This window comes from Bufo gargarizans, chromosome 5 (genome assembly GCF_014858855.1).
Source record: "Bufo gargarizans isolate SCDJY-AF-19 chromosome 5, ASM1485885v1, whole genome shotgun sequence".
NCBI classification, from domain to species: domain Eukaryota; kingdom Metazoa; phylum Chordata; class Amphibia; order Anura; family Bufonidae; genus Bufo; species Bufo gargarizans.
In genome coordinates this window covers 284,144,840-284,165,147 of record NC_058084.1, presented here as the reverse complement: position 1 = coordinate 284,165,147, position 20,308 = coordinate 284,144,840, and positions in this window count along the sequence as shown.

The following is a 20,308-nucleotide window of genomic DNA, read 5'->3' as shown; positions in this document are numbered from 1 at the left end:
TCACATCTAAAACCAATTGGATACAAAAAGGTTAGTTAAAATTGCTTTTTATTTCACACATAAAACTAAAAAAACTTAAAATATAATTTGTTCTTATAAAAATGTTGTACTCCACAATGGCAATATTAAAATATACAAATAATGTCCAGTCGATGTCCACTTAAATCTTTCCCTTTCATAAATAGGTAAACAATCCAAAAAGGTTCAAACTGATCAATAGGATGCGATAATTCAAATATTAAATCCAATACATATTGTAAGAGAGTGTCTGGAGTGGTAGTGGATGGAAGATACGTGGCCCTGGTGGAGTAAGAGCCTGGGTCTTTTGTGTTTTGTCAGCAGTGAGTGCTGTCACACAGCGGTCCGGGGCGGCTCTTACTGGGAACAGGCAAAGAGCAGGGTGGGTTTCTGTTCCCCACAGACCACCACGGGTGGACGGGTTTCGGTTGTTGGTGTAAGTCTAGACTGATTCTGGCAGGTTGGTTATCTCTGGCCTTAGTTTAAGTGTGTCTCCTGTCTCACTGCAGGAAGCTGTACGGGAGGCTGATCGCATGGTTGGGCTGAGCTCTGTAGTCCGCTCGTCTAACAAGGACTGCCCAACTGCTGCAGGCTCAGCGAAGGACCAAAAGAAGGGATCCTTTGGCCGGAGCCAATCCCTTGTCCAGACAAGGTGTAGTACTGATCACGGATGTGAGAGACTGTGTGAACAGGCACCAAGAGGCCTGCAGCGTTTGGGGATCCGTTGTGGGAGGTGGGGGTTTATGGACATTGCTGTTGTGTGAATTGCACAGTTTTGATGTGATGCACTGGAGTGAATAAAAGAGCACTGTTTGGACACAAAGCCTGTCTCCTGAGCCTCTATACTGCCACCGCTACCATCTGCCTACCAGAGCAAACCCCCACAATTGGTGGCTTCAGCGGGCAAACGGCAGTGAGGCCGAAAATTGTGTTGTTTGGACTGTATGTCATATATTAAGCCGGCAAGTTTTGTGGCTCCAGATAAGAGGGAGGAGGCCATTAGACACTTGGTGCAAAGTAATGAGGAGGCTACTCGGAGACATGAGGAAGCCCTGAGAGACCAGCGGCAGTTGAATAGTCTACTGGCTCAGCAACTGGCGACTATGCAGGAGTCCATGCGTGTGTTACAACAACAAGCAGTCCCGGGGGGGAACGCAATCCTACCTGCTGCCCGGGATAAGGTGCGCTCAGCGTTAAGAAAGATGGGCCCCGAGGATGATATCGAGGAGTTCCTGATGGTCTTCGAACGCACTGCGGAACAGGAAAAGTTACCGGCAGAACAGTGGGCCGAAGTAGTGGCGCCATTTTTAGTGGGAGACGCACAAAAGGCCTACTTCGACCTCAGTCAGGAGGAAGCCAAGAGCTATGAGAGGCTGAAGGGGGAGGTGTTGGCTCGTCTTGTGGTTAATACCTATGTGCGTGCACATCGAGTCTACCAGTGGGCTTTCTCCGAGTCCCGGCCTGCTCGGTCCCAGGCCTATGACCTGTTGCACCTCGTAAAAAAATGGCTGCAGCCTGAGACAATGAGCCCCTCGCACATGGTGGAACGGGTGGTGGTCGATCGTTTGGTGTGTACCCTCCCAAGAGCAATACAGCGCTGGGTGGGACACGGTGATCCAGGCACCCTGGAGCAAGTTGTTGGCCTAGTCGAGAGATACATGGCAACCCAGGACTTGGCCTGAGAGTCCGCCTTCCTGCAAAAGCGGTGTTCACTCTCCCTGCCACAAAGGGGACCTGAGGAGGGGGCTCAACCGCTTAAGGGGGGGAAGTGATTTCCACTCCTGGGAGGCCAAACCTGGGGAGACGAGAGGCCCCGGGGATTAGATATTGGCACTGTCAGGGCCTGGGACACATTGCTGCCAACTGCCCGAGGGCGGCAGAGCCCATGGACTGCAGGATTGCATGCCGGTCCTCCTTTTTCGGATAGCCGGTGTGTGTTGCTGCTTCCCTGCTATCCACTGATACACCTCCGTTGTGTGCCATCTCTATTAATGGACACCCAGTTAAGGCATTGCTGGACTCGGGGAGCTTAGTGACCCTCGTGCACGAGTCCCTGGTGGCCAGTTGCGGCCCAGGCAAGGAAACCATCAGGATTGTGTGCATTCATGGGGACCAGCGAGAATATCCTACAACCTGTGTGACCTTGTCTAACCTCGGAAGGGAGATACAGCAGGTTGTTGGGATGGGGCGACAAATCCCTTACGCTGCCATCCTAGATAGGGATTGTCCCCTGTTTTGGTCTCTCTGGGAGGGACGGGGTGCAGAGACGGTGCTTGTTGATCCTGAAGAGGGGCTACCAGCTGTAGGGGTCACCAATAAGGAGGAAGAGTGTCACCCCGATAGCTTGTCCCTAGAAGGGTTGGCTGGTGAGCCGGTGGCAGCCACATCTGTTCCAGAACTAGAAGTATCCCGAGACACATTCGGGACCGCCCAGCTGCAGGATCCTACATTGTCACGGGCCAGAGAAGGGGTGACTGTCATCAATGGAGTGGCTCAGCACCTGGGAGCCGACTCAGAATTTCCCCACCTGGCCTGTAACCAGGACCTACTGTACCGGGTTGACAAAGTCCGGCAAGAGGTAATAGAACAGTTGGTGGTACCCCAGCCATACCGCTGCATGGTATTAGACCTAGCGCATACTCATGTGTTAGGAGGACATCTGGGGGTCCAGAAAACTCAGGAACGTATACTGCAGCGTTTCTATTGGCCGGGGATATGTGAGGAAGTCAGGAGGTTTTGCCAGTCCTGTCCAGAGTGTCAGAGGTCCAGCCCCCAGCCTCATTATTGTAGTCCCCTGGTGCCCATGCCCATTATTGAAGTACCTTTCGAAAGGGTCGGTATGGACCTGGTAGGCCCCATTAACAAGTCAGCCAGAGGCCACCAACATATCCTGGTCATAGTAGACTACGCTACTCGCTACCATGAGGCGATACCCCTACGCCACACGTCAGCCAAGCCAATAGCCAGGGAGCTGATGGGGATGTTCTCCCGGGTGGGGATACCAAAGGAGATATTGACGGACCAAGGGACCACTTTCATGTCCAAAGTGATGAGGGAGCTCTGCAAAATATTAAATATTAAGCACTTGTGTACTTCCGTCTATCACCCCCAAACTGACGGGCTGGTGGAACGCTTTAATAAGACCCTAAAGTCCATGCTCAAGAGAGCGGTGGCAAAAGATGGAAAGGACTGGGACCTCTTGCTGCCCTATGTGTTATTTGCGATGCGAGAAGTGCCCCAGGCATCCACGGGGTTCTCACCGTTTGAGCTGTTATATGGTAGCCATCTCCGAGGGCTGTTGGATATCTCTAAAGAGGCATGGGAGCAACAGCCTACCCCTCACAAAAGCATAGTCGAGCACATCGAGAAGATGCAGGACCGGATAGGAACAGTTCTGCCCATAGTCTGTGAACATATGGAAGCGGCACAGCTGGCCCAGAGCCGCGTGTACAACCGGGCCACCCAGGTAAGGATGTTTAACCGAGTGTTAGTACTAGTGCCCACCATAGACAGCAAATTCCTGGCCAGGTGGCAAGGACCATATGAGATAAGAGAGAGGTTAGGCCCCATGAATTACAGGGTATACCAGCCAGGAAGGCGGAAGCCCGAGCAGGTGTACCACGTTAATTTACTGAAAGCCTGGAAAGCTAGAGAAAGTCTCCTTGGAGATGACCCGCGCTTTGTCTCGGCTGCAGAGAACGTCCCCGGCCCTACGGTGGTACCAGACGACACCCCTGCAGTAAAGATAGGTAGCGGTTTGTCGACTAAGCAGACTCAAGAAGTGAAGGAGTTCATTAGCAGGAATAAAGACATGTTCTCTGACCTTCCAGGACGTACCAATCTAGTCCAACATGACATTGTCACCGAGACCCAGGAAAAGGTCAGTTTACGACCGTACCGGGTACCGGAGGCTCGGCGAGAAGCCATTTCAGAGGAAGTAAAGTTTATGCTGAAGTTAGGGGTCATTGAGGAGTCAAGAAGCGAGTAGGCTAGCCCGATCGTTCTTATCCCAAAGCCCGACGGATCATTACGTTTTTGTAATGATTTCCGGAAACTAAACGAGATTTCAAAGTTTGACGCCTATCCCATGCCGCGAGTAGATGAGTTAATAGAACGAATGGGTAAAGCCAGGTATTTCTCGGTGATAGATCTCACAAAAGGGTACTGGTAGGTACCTTTAACAGAGACAGCAAAAGAGAAGACCGCCTTTGTCACGCCGGAGGGGCTGTTCCATTATAGAGTGTTGCCCTTTGGGATGCACGGTGCTCCAGCCACGTTTCAATGGCTGATGGATATCATCCTCAGACCACATCTCCGGTATGCCTCAGCACATTTAGATGATATAATCATATTTAGCCAGGACTAGGAAAGTCACTTGTCGAAGGTTCAAGCAGTGATAGACTCGCTCAGGAAGGCAGGATTGACCGCCAACCCCAAAAAGTGCTCAGTGGGCCTGGAGGAAGCGTGGTATTTGGTTTATGTCATTGGACGCGGAGTCGTTAAGCCCCAAATAAATAAGATCGAGGCGATCCGAAATTGGCGTAGACCCCTTACGACCAGGCAACAGCGGTCATTTTTAGGGATGGTAGGGTATTATATGCGGTTCATCCCACATTTCGCCACTATAGCTGCCCCGTTGACAGGACTCCTGAAAGGTAGGAAGTCAGTAATGGTTCGCTGGGATGAGCAGGCGGAATAGGCGTTCTCCCGTTTGAAGTCGGCCCTATGCAGGTCCCCAGTTCTGGTGATGCCTGACTTCAGACGAGAGTATATAGTTCAGACGGACGCCTCTGGAGTAGGCCTCGGGGCGGTACTCTCCCAGGAAATCAATGGCTAAGAACACCCCGTTGGTTTCCTGAGCCGCAAGCTCACCCCAGCGGAAACCCGGTACAGCGTGGTAGAAAGAGAATGCCTCGCCATCAAGTGGGCACTTGAATCGCTCAGGTATTACCTGTTGGGGAGAAGGTTCCGTCTGGTGACTGACCACTCCCCTCCCCGGTGGATGAGCCAGGCTAAGGAGGGGAGTGCTCGGGTCACCAGATGGTTCTTATCCCTCCAGAATTTTAAGTTCAGGGTTGAGCACAGGGCAGGTCGCCTGCAAGGGAACGCTTATGCCCTGTCCCGGATACACTGCTATATGTGTGTTCACCCCGGTAGGATTGAACAGGGTCGTCAAGCCTTCAGGGGTGAACAAAGGGGGGGATATGTAAGGAGTGGTAGTGGATGGAAGATACGTGTCACCGGGGGTCGTGGCCCTGGTGGAGTAAGAGCCGGGTCTTTTGTGTTTTGTCAGCAGTGAGTGCTGTCACACAGCGGTCTGGGCCGGCTCTTACTGGGAACAGGCAAAGAGCAGGGTGGGTGTCTGTTCCCCACAGACCACCACGGGTGGACGGGTTTCGGTTGTTGGTGTCAGTCTAGACTGATCCTGGCAGGTTGGTTATCTCTGGCCTTAGTTGGGTAGGGAAGGAGTTAATCCTTCACTAGGCTCGCTGGGTGTGGTCTGCCTGCTACACCCAGGGCTGTGAATATAGGTTTGATGCTCACTGACTGTGGGGCTGATGAAGTGTGGTCTCCTGTCTCACTGCAGGAAGCTGTACGGGAGGCTGATCGCACGGTCGGGCTGAGCTCTGTAGTCCGCTCATCTAACAAGGACTGCCCAATTGCTGCAGGCTCAGCGAAGGACCAAAAGAAGGGATCCTGTGGCCAGAGCCAATCCCTTGTCTAGGCCGACATGTGGCCTGTGTAACTTGCACGAACTTGGACAAACCCGCCCCACGACAAGGTGTAGTACTGATCACGGATGTGAGAGACTGTGTGAACAGGCACCAAGACGCCTGCAGCGTTTGGGGATCCGTTCTGGGAGGTGGGGTTTATGGACATTGCTGTTGTGTGAATTGCACAGTTTTGATGTGATGCACTGGAGTGAATAAAAGAGAACGGTTTGGACACAAAGCCTGTCACCTGAGCCTCTATACTGCCACCGCTACCATCTGCCTACCAGAGCAAACCCCCACAATATATAAATATAAAGTGTCATTCAAAGATGGATAAAAGTATTACAGTACCTTATACTACAGCATTTTTTATACTGCAAACTATGAAAGAGTGACACTACTATTATTTTATACCAGTCTACTTATATTGGACTTAATATATGAATTATTGCACCACATCGATTGGTTTTGAACTCATCATTTTCCTTTTCATCTATATATGAATGACACTTCTATATATGTATTGAATTTAATATATGAATTTTAACTAATCTTTTTGTATCCAATTGGTTTTAGATGTGATTTGGATGGCGAGTGCTTGTTTACTTATGAAATTTGAACTTATTTATTACCTTAGTGACTGGGTGATTTATTTTAAACTAAGCACCCCTACCATAGTTAAATGAGATAGGAGAGCCACTATACAAACAATATACTGATTTTCAATATGTTAGACCGGCTGTACGAGCAGAGGAAGGTGGTCAACGATTTCTTAATGCAGCAGACAGACTAGGAAGAAAACATAAACACCCAGGAATTCTATACACAACTAAGTGGTTTATCTGCTCAAATGACATGAGAGGCGTAGGAGGAGCATAAGGAGCTGGAGGGTGACGACGAAGATTATGCACATTACCCTGACAGACTGTGGCGGTATGCATTGGAAATGGAGGCAAGGAGGCCCTCTAAGTCCCTTGTGCAAATGACCAGATGCATGCTTACTGACAGCCGCATTGTCGGGATTCGGCAGAGGGATGACTACTGGCTATCCACATTGTTAGAGCCTCGCTACCAGTTAAAAATAAGGGCATTTTTAGACCTTCTGAAAGGGATGCAAAAATGGACTACTACAGAGACTTTCTGTGTAGTCGGCTGGTCAATGCTTTATGAGCACCATTGTACATCCTCAGGCGGGTCTGAGTAGGGGGAAATTCTGCTCTCACAATCCACTGCCATGACTTGCAAGGGGGAGGGGGGTCAGGAGCAGCACCAAGACCATATACAGCAAGTTCAGTCTGGAGTCTACGATGAGCTGTTTTTTTCAGCCATCTACTAAAGAAACCACCCAGCAGCAGTTGGACATGCCGCAGAATATCAACCAGCAGGTGGGTGCATACTTGGACTGTACCCTGTCACCCAAGATCCCCCAAACTGCTGGGCATGGAAACATGAAATGTAGCCACAACTGGCGGAGTTTGCCACGGGCATGCTTTCCCGCTTGGCCAGTAGTGTGGCATCAGAGTGGGTGTTCAGTGTGGCGAGGGGCATAAGTTACCCTCTAAAAGAACTCGCCTTTCCTCCCAAAATGTTGAGACACTAACCTTCATATACACTCACCTAAAGAATTATTAGGAACAACTGTTCTATTTCTCATTAATGCGATTATCTAGTCAACCAATCACATGGCAGTTGCTTCAATGCATGTAGGGTTGTGGTCCTGGTCAAGACACTCTCCTGAACTCCAAACTGAATGTCAGAATGAGAAAGAAAGGTGATTTAAGCAATTTTGAGCGTGGCATGGTTATTGGTGCCAGACGGGCCGGTTTGAGTATTTCACAATCTGCTCAGTTACTGGGATTTTCACGCACACCCATTTCTAGGGTTTACAAAGAATGGTGTGAAAAACATCCAGTATGCGGCAGTCCGGTGGGCGAAATGCCTTGTTGATGCTAGAGGTCAGAGGAGAATGGGCCGACTGATTCAAGCTGATAGAAAAGCAATGTTGACTGAAATAACCACTCGTTACAACCGAGGTATGCAACAAAGCATTTGTGAAGCCACATCACGCACAACAGCAGAAGACCCCACCGGGTACCACTCACCTCCACTACAAATAGGAAAAAGAGGCTACAATTTGCACAAGCTCACCAAAATTGGACTGTTGAAGACTGGAAAAATGTTGCCTGGTCTGATGAGTCTTGATTTCTGTTGAGACATTCAAATGGTAGAGTCCGAATTTGGAGTAAACAGAATGAGAACATGTATCCATCATGCCTTGTTACCACTGTGCAGGCTGGTGGTGGTGGTGTAATGGTGTGGGAGGTGTTTTCTGGGCACACTTTAGGCCCCTTAGTGCCAATTGGCCATTGGTTAAATGCCACGGGCTACCTGAGCATTGTTTCTGACCATGTCCATCCCTTCATGACCACCATGTACCCATCCTCTGATGGCTACTTCCAGCAGGATAATGCACCATGTCACTGTCATGACCCGGGTTGTATTCGAACCAGGATCTTCCTGGTCTCTTAAACCATAGCCTTACCTGTTGTGCTACAGAAGAGATCTAGACTTTGGGAATGTCCTTACTGTGTTCAACACTACATCATACTCTCTAGCTCCACCTGCTGCCAGCTGTGGACAATTCTCAATCTGGACAGCCTTTAAATAGGAAGTGAGGTCATCACTCAGTGCCCGTTTATTTGGATTTCTTCCCTGGGTGTTTTGACTTCAGTGATCTTCCTTGTATTGAACTCCTGCCTGATATCCCGACTATTCTACAGCCTGCTGATTTTGTACCTTGCCGCCAGATCGTGAATGACCTTAGCCTGCCTGACTCTTCTCCGGATTTTGATTCTGAACTATTCGCCTGACGACGCTTTGCCTGGATCTCAAGCACACTATTTCCACTTCGGACACTACCTTTTACAGGTACCTTACATAATAAACGGGCCACAATGGCAGTGGACCCTGCTGAGATTGTTAAGGCGATTACACGTCAGGGACAATTGATCGGAGCTCATGAACAGCATCTTGCTTCCCTGGACGCCAAGTTAGATGAACTTTGCACCATGCTCAAATCTTGTTTGCCTGGTTCCTCTGCAACGGTTCAGACTCCGGATCCTACTCCTACTACGGTCCAACCCGCCTCATCTGTACCACCAAAACTTCCCTTGCCTGACAAGTTTGGTGGTGATACTGAGGACTGCAGAGGCTTTTTAAATGTTTGCCGTTTGCATTTCCGCAACAACCCTGCAACTTTTAGCACTTTGTCTGCCAAAGTGACTTTTGTAATTTCCTTGTTAAAGGGGAAGGCCCTGGCCTGGGTCTCTCCTTATTTGGAACGCAACGATCCTGTACTCCAAGATGCTGAAAAATTTCTGGCCTCTCTCCAGATTGTATTTGACAAGCCAGGTAGAGTTTCTGCAGCTGAGTACTCCCTCTTGGACATACAACAAGACACCAGATCTGTGGCACAGTATGCTATTGAGTTCCGTACCCTTGCTGCTGAAACAAATTGGGACTCAAGGGCATTACGTGCAGCCTTCCGAAAAGGTCTTACGGATCGCATCAAGGACGAATTAGTCTATAAGGATCTCCCAGAAGACCTTGAGAAATTCATAGAGCTGTGTGTTCGTCTGGATGTCCGGTACCATGAAAGGTGCCAAGAGAGACTTAGAACCCGCAAGTTTCCTAGGCCAGCTTACCATTTGGCCCCTAACTTCCAAGCACCACCTCAGCCAGAACCTGAAACCTCTGTGGAACCCCAGACACCTGTGGAACCCATGGAGGTGAGCCGTCTCCACCTAACTGAGTCAGAGAAACAAAGGAGGCGTTCATTGGGCCTGTGCCTGTACTGCGGACTTAAAGGACATTTAGTATCTGTCTGCCCCTCCCGTCCAGTAAAAGGCAGGGTCTAACCAGTGTTGGAGGAGCTGGCTTAGACCTTACAGGTAAATCCTCCAAGACCAAGATTACTGTTCCGGCTACTATCCATTTATCTTCTAAGCTTGTTTTCTGTGAGGCTTTTGTGGATTCCGGAGCGGCGGGTATATTCTTGGACTACACTTTTGCAAGAAAGAACAACATCCCGTTTGTTCCTAAGTCTAGACCCCTGAACATTACCACCCTGAATGGACAGCCCTTGGGAGATGGTATTGTGAAATTCGAGACTACGACAATCACCCTGCAGGTAGGCCTCCTCCACAAAGAGGAAGTTGTCTTGTCTCTTATTGATTCTCCGCTTCTGCCTATTATCCTTGGTTACCCATGGTTACAACTTCACAACCCCTCTTTTGATTGGGAAAATGGAGAACTAACCTCCTGGGGATCGTCCTGTCGCCTTCGCTGTTTGTCTCAACCCAAAAGACTTTCTGCTTGCATGTTGGCTCCTGTGACTATCCCACCTACCTTGCCTCGTGAATACCATGACTTTGCAGACGTATTTTGCAAACAAAAGGCAGAGGTGTTACCCCCACATTGTCCTTTTGACTGTACAATTAAATTGATTCCCGGAGAACCTCTTCCCAAAGGAAAGACCTACCCCCTGTCTCTGCCCGAACAAAACTCTATGGAGGAATACGTAAAAGACAACTTGGAAAGAGGTTTTATCCGACCCTCTTCTTCTCCAGTAGGAGCAGGTTTCTTCTTCGTTGAAAAGAAAGATGGGGGCCTTCGACCATGCATAGACTATCGGGGGTTAAATCAAATCACCGTAAAGGACTCCTACCCTTTGCCACTCATTCTTGAACTATTTGATCTACTTAAGGGGGCTGTTATATTCTCCAAGCTAGACCTACGAGGGGCTTATAACCTGATTCGAATTAATGAGGGGGACGAGTGGAAGACAGCATTCAACACTCGTAATGGACACTTTGAATATTTGGTCATGCCATTTGGCTTGTGTAACGCACCTGCTGTCTTTCAACGTTTCATGAATGAAATTTTTCATGATTTCAGCAACCGTTTTGTGATCATCTACTTGGACGACATTTTAATCTTTTCCAAGACTCTTCTAGAGCACATCTCGCATGTGAAACAGGTATTACAACGGCTTAGAGAAAACCATCTTTATGCAAAAATCGAGAAGTGCAGTTTCCATCAAAGCTGTATTCCTTTCCTTGGGTACATCATAAGTGCTGACGGTTTCCAAATGGACCCTCAAAAACTTTCCGCTGTCTTGCAATGGCCCCAACCGACCACTTTAAGAGGACTCCAAAGCTTTTTAGGATTTGCAAATTACTACAGACGCTTCATTAAGAGTTTTGCCTCCATTGCGGCACCCCTTACTGCCATGACTAAGAAGGGTACAAATTGCAAGGCGTGGTCTTCAGAAGCAAAATCAGCTTTCCAGCGATTAAAGGACATGTTCAGTAAAGCTCCAATTCTTCTGCATCCAAATCCTGACCTCCAGTACACTGTTGAGGTTGATGCCTCTGAGGTTGGAGCAGGTGCCGTACTCTCCCAGAGACAGCCAAAGTCTGGTAGAATCCATCCAGTAGCTTTTTTCTCTAGAAAGTTTTCTCCGGCAGAGATGAATTATGATGTTGGGAATCGAGAACTACTGGCCATCAAATTGGCATTGTCTGAATGGCGACACCTTCTGGAAGGGGCTTCCAAACCTTTTACTATCCTCACTGACCATAAAAACCTACTGTATCTTCAGACTGCTAGACGTCTGAACTCACGTCAGGCTCGATGGGCTCTGTTTTTCTCCCGTTTTAATTTTGTCCTTTCTTACGTTCCAGGACATAGAAACAAAAAAGCCGATGCTCTTTCCAGACAGTTCGCTTCCTCTGAAGAAGATCAACCAGCCGAGCAGTATATAATCCCACCTCACAAAATTGTCGCACAGATCTCTACGGCCCTTTCCCAACAACTACAAGAAACCCAGAATCGTGTTCCCCAGGGCTTGAAGATACCACCAGGTCGCCTGTACGTAGCCCCTAGTCTCAGAAAACCTATACTCCTCTGGGCACATGATGGCGTGTTATCCGGTCATCCTGGTGTCACCATCACTCTTAAGACCTTGCAGCGTCATGTCTGGTGGCCTCGTATGAAAAAGGATGTTACTGACTATGTGGCTGCCTGCCCAACTTGTGCTGCTAATAAAGTACCCCGCACATTACCTGCTGGACTGTTACATCCACTTCCGGCACCTCGCCAGCCTAGGACCCATTTGACCTTGGACTTCATTGTAGACTTACCCAAGTCCGAGGGCATGACTGCTATATGGGTCACAGTGGATCGCTTTTCCAAAATGTCTCATTTTGTGCCGATTCCGGGATTACCTACAGCGAAAGCACTGTCCACTCTTTTCCTTTCCCATATTGTAAGACATCATGGCATACCTACCAATATCATCTCAGACCGCGGATCCCAGTTCATTTCCCGATTCTGGAGAGCGTTCTGCAAGAAACTGGGAGTAACGCTCTCACTCTCTACCTCACATCACCCTCAAACTGATGGTCAAACCGAACGCATGAACCAGACCCTAGAAACCTACCTTCAACATTATGTCAATGCCTTACACTCCAACTGGTCTGAGTATTTGCCTTTAGCTGAGCTTGCCCTAAATTCCCATTGGCACAGTGCTCTTCATACCACACCATTCTACGCAGCCCTAGGCTATCACCCTCAGACTTTTCCCCTACTCCAGCCTTCTTCTGGTGTACCAGCAGCAGATCAGCGGGTGAAAAATATTCTACTACATTGGAAGAAGATTTGTTTATTACTACGGAAGTCAGCAGGCAAGTACAGGTTTTTTTCCAACAGACGAAGACGCCATATACCTCCATATGTGGTGGGGGACAGAGTTTGGCTATCAACCAAGTATGTGAGACTGAAACAACCTTCTACCAAATTGGGCCCTCGATTCATCGGTCCTTACAGGATCATTGCTCGAGTTGGACCAGTTTCCTATCGCTTAAGATTACCTTCTTCTCTCCGGATACATCCCGTCTTCCACGTTTCACTCCTCAAAAAAGCTATTTTCAACCGCTACTCCAGATCACAACAACTACCTCCTCCTGTTCTTGTTGATGGACAAAATGAGTTTGAAGTCTCCAAGATTCTTGATTCCAGAAGACAGGGCCGTGGCCTTCGGTATCTGGTTCATTGGAAGGGGTATCCTGTCACAGACCGCTCCTGGGTTCCAGGCAAAGATCTGCATGCCCCTTCTCTTATACGAGACTTCCATACCTCGTTTCCCACTAAGCCCCGCTAGGCCCCCGGAGGGGTCCATTGGGGAGGGGGCCCTGTCATGACCCGGGTTGTATTTGAACCGGGATCTTCCTGGTCTCTTAAACCATAGCCTTACCTGTTGTGCTACAGAAGAGATCTAAATTTTGGGAATGTCCTTACTGTGTTCAACACTACATCATACTCTCTAGCTCCACCTGCTGCCAGCTGTGGACAATTCTCAATCTGGACAGCCTTTAAATAGGAAGTGAGGTCATCACTCAGTGCCCGTTTATTTGGATTTCTTCCCTGGGTGTTTTGACTTCAGTGATCTTCCTTGTATTGAACTCCTGCCTGATATCCCGACTATTCTACAGCCTGCTGATTTTGTACCTTGCCGCCAGATCGTGAATGACCTTAGCCTGCCTGACTCTTCTCCGGATTTTGATTCTGAACTATTCGCCTGACGACGCTTTGCCTGGATCTCAAGCACACTATTTCCACTTCGGACACTACCTTTTACAGGTACCTTACAGTCACAAAGCTCGAATCACTTCAAATTGGTTTCTTGAACATGACAATGAGTTCACTGTACTAAAATGGCCCCCACAGTCACCAGATCTCAACCCAATAGAGCATCTTTGGGATGTGGTGGAACGGGAGCTTTGTGCCCTGGATGTGCATCCCTCAAATCTCCATCAACTGCAAGATGCTATCCTATCAATATAGGCCAACATTTCTAAAGAATGCTATCAGCACCTTGTTGAATCAATGCCACATAGAATTAAGGCAGTTCTGAAGGCAAAAGGGGGTCCAACACCGTATTAGTATGGTGTTCCTAATAATTCTTTAGGTGAGTGTAGATGAATCAGGCGTGGATCAATCAGGATTTCCAGACACCTGTGCCTAATGCAACAGATTAGATCATTCTGCCACTAATGGTTATACCATAGTGTGTTGGCACACTGGAATATTCTGCAAAATGGGTCGTTACTAGAGTTGAGCGGACACCTGGATGTTCGGGTTAGAGAAGTTCGGCCGAACTTCCCGGAAATGTTCGGGTTCGGGATCCGAACTTCGTCCCGAACCCGAACCCCATTGAAGTCAATGGGGACCCGAACTTTTCGGCACTAAAAAGGCTGTAAAACAGCCCAGGAAGGGGCTAGAAGGCTGCAAAAGGCAGCAACATGTAGGTAAATCCCCTGTAAACAAATGTGGATAGGGAAATGAATTAAAATAAAATAAATAAAAATTAACCAATATCAATTGGAGAGAGGTCCCATAGCAGAGAATCTGGCTTCACGTCACCCACCACTAAAACAGTCCATTCTCAGATATTTAGGCCCAGGCACCCAGGCAGAGGAGAGAGGTCCCGTAACAGAGAATCTGGCTTCATGTCAGCAGAGAATTAGTCTGCATGTCTTAGCAGAGAATCAGGCTTCACGTCAGCCACCACTGCAACAGTCCATTGTCAGATATTTAGGCCCAGCACCCAGGCAGAGGAGAGAGGTCCCGTAACAGAGAATCTGGCTTCATGTCAGCAGAGAATCAGTCTGCATGTCATAGCAGAGAATCAGGCTTCACGTCAGCCACCACTGCAACAGTCCATTGTCATATATTTAGGCCCAGCACCCAGGCAGAGGAGAGAGGTCCCGTAACAGAGAATCTGGCTTCATGTCAGCAGAGAAACAGTCTGCATGTCTTAGCAGAGAATCAGGCTTCACGTCACCGAACATTGGAACAGTCCATTGGCATATATTTAGGCCCAGGCACCAAGGCAGAGGAGAGAGGTCCCGTAACAGAGAATCTGTCTTCATGTCAGCAGAGAATCAGTCTGCATGTCATAGCAGAGAATCAGGCTTCACGTCAGCCACCACTGCAACAGTCCATTGTCAGATATTTAGGCCCAGCACCCAGGCAGAGGAGAGAGGTCCCGTAACAGAGAATCTGGCTTCATGTCAGCAGAGAATTAGTCTGCATGTCATAGCAGAGAATCAGGCTTCACGTCACCCAACATTGGAACAGTCCATTGGCATATATTTAGGCCCCGGCACCCAGACAGAGGAGAGGTTCATTCAACTTTGGGTAGCCTCGCAATATAATGGTAAAATGAAAATAAAAATAGGATTGAATGAGGAAGTGCCCTGGAGTACAATAATATATGGTTAAGGGGAGGTAGTTAATGTCTAATCTGCACAAGGGATGGACAGGTCCTGTGGGATCCATGCCTGGTTCATTTTTATGAACGTCAGCTTGTCTACATTGGCTGTAGACAGGCGGCTGCGTTTGTCTGTAATGACGCCCCCTGCCGTGCTGAATACACGTTCAGACAAAACGCTGGCCGCCGGGGCAGGCCAGCACCTCCAAGGTATAAAAGGCTAGCTCTGGCCACGTGGACAATTTAGAGACCCAGAAGTTGAATGGGGCCGAACCATCAGTCAGTACGTGGAGGGGTGTGCACACGTACTGTTCCACCATGTTAGTGAAATGTTGCCTCCTGCTAACACGTTGAGTATCAGGTGGTGGTGCAGTTAGCTGTGGCGTGTTGACAAAACTTTTCCACATCTCTGCCATGCTAACCCTGCCCTCAGAGGAGCTGGCCGTGACACAGCTGCCTTGGCGACCTCTTGCTCCTCCTCTGCCTTGGCCTTGGGCTTCCACTTGTTCCCCTGTGACATTTGGGAATGCACTCAGTAGCGCGTCTACCAACGTGCGCTTGTACTCGCGCATCTTCCTATCACGCTCCAGTGCAGGAAGTAAGGTGGGCACATTGTCTTTGTAGCGTGGATCCAGCAGGATGGCAACCCAGTAGTCCGCACACGTTAAAATGTGGGCAACTCTGCTGTCGTTGCGCAGGCACTGCAGCATGTAGTCGCTCATGTGTGCCAGGCTGCCTAGGGGTAAGGACAAGCTGTCCTCTGTGGGAGGCGTATCATCATCGTCCTGCCTTTCCCCCAAGCCACGCACCAGTGATGGGCCCGAGCTGCGTTGGGTGCCACCCCGCTGTGACCATGCTTCATCCTCATCCTCCTCCACCTCCTCCTCATCCTCGTCCTCTTCGTCCTCCAGTAGTGGGCCCTGGCTGGCCACATTTGTACCTGGCCTCTGCTGTTGCAAAAAAACTCCCTCTGAGTCACTTCGAAGAGACTGGCCTGAAAGTGCTAAAAATGACCCCTCTTCCTCCTCCTTCTCCTCCTCCTGGGCCACCTCCTCTTCCATTATCGCCCTAAGTGTTTTCTCAAGGAGACATAGAAGTGGTATTGTAATGCTGATAACGGCGTCATCGCCACTGGCCATGTTGGTGGAGTACTCGAAACAGCGCAACAGGGCACACAGGTCTCGCATGGAGGCCCAGTCATTGGTGGTGAAGTGGTGCTGTTCCGCAGTGCGACTGACCCGTGCCTGCTGCAGCTGAAACTCCACTATGGCCTGCTGCTGCTCGCACAGTCTGTCCACCATGTGCAAGGGGGAGTTCCACCTGGTGGGCACGTCGCATATGAGGCGGTGAGCGGGAAGGCCGAAGTTACGCTGTAGCGCAGACAGGCGAGCAGCGGCAGGATGTGAACGCCGGAAGCGCGAACAGACGACCCGCACTTTATGCAGCAGCTCTGACATGTCGGGGTAGTTGTAAATGAACTTCTGCACCACCAAATTCAGCACATGCGCCAGGCAAGGGATGTGCGTCAAACCGGCTAGTCCCAGAGCTGCAACGAGATTTCGCCCATTATCGCACACCACCAGGCCGGGCTTGAGGCTCACCGGCAGCAACCACTCGTCGGTCTGTTGTTCTATACCACGCCACAAATCCTGTGCGGTGTGGGGCCTGTCCCCCAAACATATGAGTTTCAGAATGGTCTGCTGACGTTTACCCTGGGCTGTGCTGAAGTTGGTGGTGAAGGTGTGTGGCTGACTGGATGAGCAGGTGGAAGAAGAGGAGGAGGAAGCTGAGTAAGAGGAGGTGGCAACAGGAGGCAAAGAATGTTGCCCTGCGATCCTTGGCGGCGGAAGGACGTGCGCAAAACAGCTCTCCGCCTGGGGCCCAGCTGCCACTACATTTACCCAGTGTGCAGTTAGGTAGATATAGCGTCCCTGGCCGTGCTTACTGGTCCACGTATCTGTGGTTAGGTGGACCTTGCTACAGATGGCGTTGCGCAGTGCACACTGATTTTATCGGATACTTGGTTGTGCAGGGAAGGCACGGCTCTCTTGGAGAAGTAGTGGCGGCTGGGAACAACATACTGTGGAACAGCAAGTGACATGAGCTGTTTGAAGCTGTCTGTGTCCACCAGCCTAAATGACAGCATTTCATAGGCCAGTAGTTTAGAAATGCTGGCATTCAGGGCCAGGGATCGAGGGTGGCTAGGTGGGAATTTACGCTTTCTCTCAAATGTTTGTGAGATGGAGAGCTGAACGCTGCCGTGTGACATGGTTGAGATGCTTGGTGACAGAGGTGGTGGTGTTGGTGGTACATCCCCTGTTTGCTGGGCGGCAGGTGCCAACGTTCCTCCAGAGGCGGAGGAAGAGGCCGAGGCGGCAGCAGCAGAAGAGGCCGAGGCGGCAGCAGCAGAAGAGGTAGCAGGGGGAGCCTGAGTGACTTCCTTGTTTTTAAGGTGTTTACTCCACTGCAGTTCATGCTTTGCATGCAGGTGCCTGGTCATGCAGGTTGTGCTAAGGTTCAGAACGTTAATGCCTCGCTTCAGGCTCTGATGGCACAGCGTGCAAACCACTCGGGTCTTGTCGTCAGCACATTGTTTGAAGAAGTGCCATGCCAGGGAACTCCTTGAAGCTGCCTTTGGGGTGCTCGGTCCCAGATGGCGGCGGTCAGTAGCAGGCGAAGTCTCTTGGCGGCGGGTGTTCTGCTTTTGCCCACTGCTCCGTCTTTTGCTACGCTGTTGGCTCAGTCTCACCACTGCCTCTTCCTCCGAACTGTGAAAGTCTGTGGCACGACCTTCATTCCATGTGGGGTCTAGGACCTCATCGTCCCCTGCATCGTCTTCCACCCAGTCTTCCTCCCTGACCTCATGTTCAGTCTGCACACTGCAGAAAGACGCAGCAGTTGGCACCTGTGTTTCGTCATCATCAGAGACGTGCTGAGGTGGTATTCCCATGTCCTCATCATCAGGAAACATAAGTGGTTGTGCGTCAGTGCATTCTATGTCTTCAAACAGCATAAGAGACTGCTGCACAACTTGAGGCACAGACAGTTTCCCTGGTATGCATGGGGGTGATGTGACAGACTGATGGGCTTGGTTTTCAGGTGCAATCTGTGCGCTTTCTGCAGAAGACTGGGTGGGAGATAATGTGAACGTGCTGGATCCACTGTCGGCCACCCAATTGACTAATGCCTGTACCTGCTCAGGCCTTACCATCCTTAGAACGGCATTGGGCCCCACCATATATCGCTGTAAATTCTGGCGGCTACTGGGACCTGAGGTAGTTGGTACACTAGGACGTGTGGATGTGGCAGAACAGCCACGTCCTCTCCCAGCACCAGAGGGTCCACTAACACCACCACGACCATGTCTACGTCCGCGTCCCTTACTCAATGTTTTCCTCATTGTTATCGTTCACCACAACAACAAAAATATTATTTGGCCCAATGTATTGAATTCAAATTCAGGCCTTTTTTTACAGACACCTAACACTATCTGGCTATCTATTTAGGTACCGTATTACACTAATACAGGCACAGCAGTAACCACAGATTTAGCTTAATATAAATTTGAGGCCTAGTATTTAGGCGCTGGGTGACAGGTATAGGTTTACTGACAGAATTAGACTTGGAAATGCACAGTAGCGTGTGTGTGTGTGAAGTAATTCATAATGACCCTATGAGCACCTTGATTCTTATATACCCTTTTAGGGATAGATTTAAAATAGCTCTGATACAGCAGAAACCACTAAATTAGGAAATTGCTAAATTGGGAATTGTATTTCAACCCAGAACAAAAACTGTGCTTTGACGGACACTAAATACCTTGACCAGCCACAACAGTACAGCAGTAACGACAGATTTAGCTGGATATAAATTTGAGGCCTAGTATTTAGGCGCTCGGTGACAGATATAGGTTTACTGACAGAATTAGACTTGGAAATGCACAGTAGCGTGTGTGTGAAGTTATTCAGAATGACCCTATGTGCACCTTGAATCTGATATACCCTTTTAGGGATAAATTTAAAGTAGGCCTGATACAGCAGAAACCACTAAATTAGGAAATTGCTAAATTGGGAATTGTATTTTAACCCAGAACAAAAACTGTGCTTTGACGGACACTAAATAACTTGACCAGCCACACCAGTATCGACAGATTTAGCTGGATATAAATTTGAGGCCTAGTATTTAGGCGCTGGGTGACAGGTATAGGTTTACATACAGGATTAGACTTGGAAATGCACAGTAGCGTGTGTGTGAAGTTATTCAGAATGACCCTATGTGGACCTTGAATCTGATATACCCTTTTAGGGATAAATTTAAAGTAGGCCTGATACAGCAGAAACCACTAAATTAGGAAATTGCTAAATTGGGAATTGTATTTCAACCCAGAACAAAAACTGTGCTTTGACGGACACTAAATAACTTGACCAGCCACAACAGTAACGACAGATTTAGCTGACTATAAATTTGAGGCCTATTATTTAGGCGCTGGGTGACAGGTATAGGTTTACTGACAGAATTAGACTTGGAAATGCACAGTAGCGTGTGTGTAAAGTTATTCAGAATGACCCTATGTGCACCTTGAATCTGATATACCCTTTTAGGGATACATTTAAAGTAGGCCTGATACAGCAGAAACCACTAAATTAGGAAATTGCTAAATTGGGAATTGTTTTTCAACCCAGAACAAAAACTGTGCTTTGACGGACACTAAATAACTTGACCAGCCACACCAGTAACGACAGATTTAGCTGGATATAAACTTGAGGCCTAGTATTTAGGCGCTGGGTGACAGGTATCGGTTTACTGACAGAATTAGACTGGGATATGGCCAAAAAAAACACACTATTGATGGTTAAATGCACTTGGTGTGACAGCTTGACCAACCACACTATTGAGGGTTAAATGCACTTGGTGACAGGCGCAGCTTGCCCCTTGGTGTGACAGCTTCACCCTGATGTAGGATTTAGCCAAAAAACAACCACACCATTGAGGGTTAAATGCACTTGGTGACAGCTTGCCCCTGATGTAGTATATGGCCAAAAAATAACCAGACTATTGCTGGTTAAATGCACTTGGTGGCAGCTTGTGCTGGCACACCACAAGACACAAAATGGCCGCCGATCACCCCAGAAAAAAGTGACTGAAAAACGCTCTGGGCAGCCTAAAAACAGTGAGCAATTCAATAGCAGCAGTTTAATCATCCACAGCTGCAGATCGATCTCTGAATGAAGTCCTTTGGAGG